Below are 6000 nucleotides of genomic sequence, written 5' to 3'. Positions count from 1 at the left end.
CCTTAGCACGATTTTAATGAGATGTTGTAGTTTCTTTCTTTATGGCGTCTCAAGACCCATAACATCTAAGTGAATTTCAGCATTCAATACTCATTAAAGGTAGTTCCTGCTCGAGGCAACGAACTTAAATTTTGTAAGATTATTAGCAATATGAAAAGAAAGAAAATAATACCTTGGCCTTCAAATTGATACGGCAGAGTTTCGTGCTGATAACGAATTATAAAATAATAAAAAATAAAGAAGAAGAGTAGAGAGAGAAGAGAGGTGGCTTCTTTATTTCTCATGAGGATTCTTGAGGAGTGAATTACAACGAACGAAAAAACCCTTTATTTATAGGAGAAAACTAACCTTGGGGTTTCTAACTTTTCCATAAGTAGATATTCACTATATATGGTAAAGTAGACATTCACTATATATGATAATATATTTATAACAGTTTAGATATAATAAGTTGGAATTGAATTAATGTCAGCTCAAATACTCTTTTCCCATCAAAATTAATCTTATTGATTCTTCTTACTATGCTAAACATTATTTTTTGATACATACGTATATAAAGTATTGACATAATTCTGTATGCGCATCCAATTTAATAATGGGTAACTTTAATTTTTATAATATATATATATTATAAGAATATATATATATATATATATACATTAAATTATATATAAGATTATAATAAAATATACACATACGCATATAATGAAATGTATTTTATGAGAATAAATAGTCGTAATATAGTATATAAAAATAAAATTAGACAAAAATGTGAATGTGATTATCAAAAGGATCTTTTTTGTGATTTTGATGTTGAAATAATCATTTATATTTGATTAAGATATTTTACCATATGACAAAAAGATAAATCCTCCCTCTTTTTCTTTATTCTTTTTTTTTTTCCAAAATTCGTAAAGATGAAAACATAGATTCATTTTGAAAAATTATTTAAGGACAAGAAGAACTAAAAAATAATTAAAGAAAAAAGAGCGAGCTAAAATTGTGTATCAATAGTAGCAAACTTTGACCAACATGGGTTGTGGTGTAAGGGTGGACTACTCTTCAATGCGGGTATCAGACACCGAGTGAAAAATCAAAATAAAATGTAGCAAACTGTGTTAGGTCTATCCAATCATGCTTTTTTCATGTGTGATTTTTACTTTTTGAATTGTAAACGTCTACTTGGTAAATAAAATATTTTAGTCAACCCCTCCGCCCCCCCCCCCCCCCCCCCCCCCCCCCTAAAAAAAAGTAGCAAGGAGAAATCAAAAAGAGAAAAAGAAAGATGTTATAAAATTACACGATTTATTATAAATAATTATTAAAGATATTATTGTAGATGTCTATAACTTCTAGGCATTACTCCTCCTTTAAGTGTAGTAGCTCTCTCACCTCCACTACCTCCTCATTGTTTATCCATTCTCCCATGTTCTTTCCTACTTTCTTATGAGTTAATGTCATGTTTATGATACCTCTTGAAATTCCCTATGTAATGCTACAAATAGATGTCTTAAGGAAGATGTTCTACACACTTGAACAAAAAGAACTTATTATATATTGCTCTTTTGTTATTTTGTTCTTTATTGTTCCTCTTGTCTTGTTCTTTACATTGATATTCTTATTTTTAATATTGAAACACATTATCTGCATGACCTTACTCTTTTTTCAAGTTTTCAATCCGTTAGGTATAATCAAGTAACTTGGTTGAATATTGCAGTTTGTTATTTTCTTTAACCAAACTTTTAATTTTAATATTAAAGTTACATGTGAGGAATTAAAATAATATAATAGCATTGACCAAATTTATATGCATACTAGAAAAATATACATTACATATTTGTTGTCCTAAGTTTCTGTCACTTTCATATTTTTTTCACTATCATAGTTTGTATGCCTCTTGCACTTAATTTTTCTTATCATATACAACATGAAATTTAATTTTAAAATTGTTAGAGAATAATATTTTTGGTGTAAATTTTTTGTTTCATATTTTGTATTCTGTTTATAATTATTATTTGGGTTGATGTTTTCATAGGGTATTTTAAAAGCCTGTGTTTTTGTAAAAAATAAATAAAAGTAACGCACTGTTTTATCAAAAAAAAAAAGTGTTAAATCTTTGAAAGAAAAAAAAAAGGTCTACTAGTTTGAGATTATGTTATTGTATTATTGTCTAACTTCATTATTTTTATGATAGTTTTCATCATGTCAAATTTGTCAAAGCTTGAATTTGTGTAACTTGATATCTCCGAAAAAATTACTTGTCATGGGTTTTAAACGCTGAAATTCACCTAACTGTTAAGGGTCTTGGTGTTACTATTACCCAATGCAGCACGGAGTTAGGACAAAGTCACGGTTATGATTTTCCTTCGTCATCATCTGGATTAAGGACTGAAGGTTGAATACCTGACAGTGAAAGATCCACTTAAATTGTGGATGATTTGAAGGGAAGGTATGGCCATCTAAAGGTCACGGTACTGCCTAGAGCTCGTTTTGAGTGGATGCACTTATGGTTTCAAGATTTTAAAATCGTTATTGAATATTATTCTGTTGTATTCGGGATTTTTTATCTATTAAAACTATGTGGGAAAACTATAAATAATGAGAACATGAAGGAAAAAGTACTTAAATACTTTTCATGCCTCAAATGTGATATTGCAACAGCAATACCGTGAAAAGGGCTTTCAGAAGTATTCTGAATTGATCTCATGCCTTTTGGTGGCTGAGCAACAAAATGTCCTTTTTATGAAAAATCATGAAGCCTATCTCACTAGAGTTACTCCATTACCGGAAACAAATGGGGTACAAGAACATGGTCAGCCTGAAAGACGATAAGATCGGGGTCATAACAATATGAGTGGATGTGACAGTGGCAAGGAACTATGCAATAATTGTCGTGGAGGTAATCAGAAAAGGGAGAACCAAATTGGTCCTCTGAACAATCCTTCAAGAGGCAATTGTCATCGTTGTGGCATGAAAGGCCATTAAAAGAATGAATGTCGGACGCCTAAGTATTTTACTAGGCTTTATCAAGAATCTTTTAAAAGAAAAAAAATAAAGGTGGGACCTCTTCTAATACCTGAATGGAGTCACACTTGACTTTCAAAAATAATGATGAGGCAGGACCTTCACAAAAATATAATGACAATGTTGAAGTAAATTTGATTTTGAAATATGATGATTTTGATAGCCTTGATGATATTACTCATTTGAAAGTTGAAGACTTTTTTGGAGATTAAAACTAAATCTTGATCAATTTATTGGAGAAATGAATTATGTTATTTTATTTATGTAGTTTTTTTTTAGTTATCATGTTTTTTCATTATGTTGTATTTGTTTTTCAAGAAAAAATTATTTAAGTTTCATAGTAAGATTGTGAGATTTCACATTTTTTATCATGCATTTTTATTTTGTAAAGATAATAAAATTTCCTCAATCTTCAATTGGATTCAAGATGAGTAATGGAGATATATGTCTTTTTGATAGTGCTACAACTCACACTATATTAAGAGAAAAAATATTTCTCTAATTTGATTATGAAAAGGCCTATGTTAAAACAATATCCGGTAGTACAAAGTTGATTGAGGGCTGTGAAAGAGTGACCTTATTTTTACTTAGGGGAACAATATTGACTATTGATAATCCATTATATTGTAGTAAGTCTCAAAGAAACTTGTTAAGTTTCAAGGTTATTCGCCAAATCGGCTATCATATTGAGACTGCAAATAAAGGAAAGGTTGAATACCTTTAGTTACTGCAATAAAGGCAGGAAAAAAGTTTATGTATTAAAAACTATCCGCACTTTCTTCTGGATTGTACCATACAAGTATTTGTACAATTGAATCGAATATCATAGTAAACAAAAGGTTTCCAGGTTCTAATTATTTTATCATTTTGCATGACCGATTGGGTCATCCCGATTTTAATATGATGAACAGAATTATTGAGAATTCACATGGGCATACTTTGAAAAATCAAAATATTCTTCCATCAAAGTAATTTTCTTGTACTACTTGTTCTCAAGGAAAGTTGATTATTAAACCATCAATAGCTAAGATTGAGATTGAATCTCCTACATTATGGAACGTATACAGGGTGATATATGTAAACCAATTCACCCTTTATGTGGACCTTTCAAATATTATATAGTCTTGATAGATGCATCTACAAAATGATCACATGTGTGATTATTATCAACTCACAATATAACTTTTGCGAGATTGTTGGCTCAAATAATAAGGTTAAGAGCATAATTTCTAGATTATACAATAAAAACTATTCGTCTTGATAGTGCTGGTGAGTTTACATATCAGCCCTTTAATGATTATTGTATGTCCACTAGAATAAAAGTTGAACATTCGGTTGCTCATGTTCAAACTTAAAATGGTCTAGTAAAATCATTGATCAAACGTCTTCAATTCATAGCTAGACTGATATTAATGAGGAAAAGCCCTCATGTTTTAACATTGGGGCATGTTATTTTACTTGCAACAATACTTGTGCACATAAGGCCAACCATTTATCATAAATTTGCCCCATTACAATTGACTTTTGATCAAGAATCAAATATTTTTCATCTTAAAAATTTTAGGTGTGCGGTATATGTTCCAATTGCTCCACCGCAACTCACAAATATGGAACCCCAAAGAAGGTTGGCGATATATGTTAGGTATGAATCTCCTTATATTATAAAATATTTGGAATCTATGATCGGAGATTTATTTACGGCAAGATTTGTTAATTGTCATTTTGATGAATCAGTATACCTAACATTAGGGGAAGAACATAAGCAGCTGAAATATGAGATAGATTGGAATGCATTATTACTATCTCATTTAGATCCTCAAATAAATCAATGTGAGCAAGAGGTTTAAAAGATAATTTACTTGTAAAATGTTGTAAATCAGCTGCTAGATGCATTTACTAATCTTCCAGGGGTTACTAAATCTTATATTCCAACTGCAAATGCTACAATTCGAGTTGATATCTCGATAGAACAGGTGGTTAATGCAAATGAATCTAGGCCACATTTGAAATGTGGTAGACCAATTGGTTCTAAGGATGAAAATTCTCTCTAAAAAAAATTAATAATTAGAATGATCACGATATGATGACAATTGCTCAAAAAGAGCCTTGAGATCTAACAAATGAGATTACTGAGTAGGTTAAAATACCTGAAACTAATGAGAATGAAGAAATCTCAATAATTTATGTCGATGAAAAATCGGTGAAATTGAAATAATATTGTGGTCGACAATATTTTTTCTTACAGTGTTGCTACTGAAATAATGCAACAAGATGATGATTTGGAACCAAAATCCATCAATGATTGTAGACAGAGAAATGATTGACCAAAATAGTAGGATGCAATTTAATTGGAATTGACACCACTTGAAAAACGTGAAGGTTTTGGATCAATAGTTCGAACACCTGAAGGTGTCAAGCCAATGGGGTACAAATGATTTTTTGTGCGAAAACGAAATGACAAAGGTGAAGTCTTAAGATATGAAACACGACTTATGGCATAAGATTTTTCACAAAGGCCTAGCATTGACTATGTAGAGACATATTCTCTTATGGTGGATGGAATTACCTTCAAATATATAATAAATCTAACAGCTCATGAAAAACTTGATATACGCGTAATAGATGTTGTCACAGTCTATTTGTATGGCTCATTGGACAACAATATTTTTATGAAAATTCCAAAAGCCTTCAAAGTGCCTGGAGCATATAAATGTTCGCAAGAAACTTGCTCAATAAAGCTCCATAAATCCTTATATGGATTGAAACAATCAGGGCGGATATGGTACAATGGTCTTAGAGAATATTTGTTACAAGAAGGGTACAAAAATTACCCTATTTGTCCTTCTGTTTTTATAAAAAGGTCAGGATCTGAATTTGTTATAATAGTTGTGTACGTTGATGACTCGAATATCATTGACACTCCCACAAAACTTTCAAAAGTTGTTGAGTGTTTGAAAAAAAAAATGAAATAAAAGA

The sequence above is a fragment of the Capsicum annuum genome, chromosome 6, assembly GCF_002878395.1.
Source record: "Capsicum annuum cultivar UCD-10X-F1 chromosome 6, UCD10Xv1.1, whole genome shotgun sequence".
Lineage (NCBI taxonomy): Eukaryota > Viridiplantae > Streptophyta > Magnoliopsida > Solanales > Solanaceae > Capsicum > Capsicum annuum.
Note: the sequence above shows the minus strand (reverse complement) of the source record.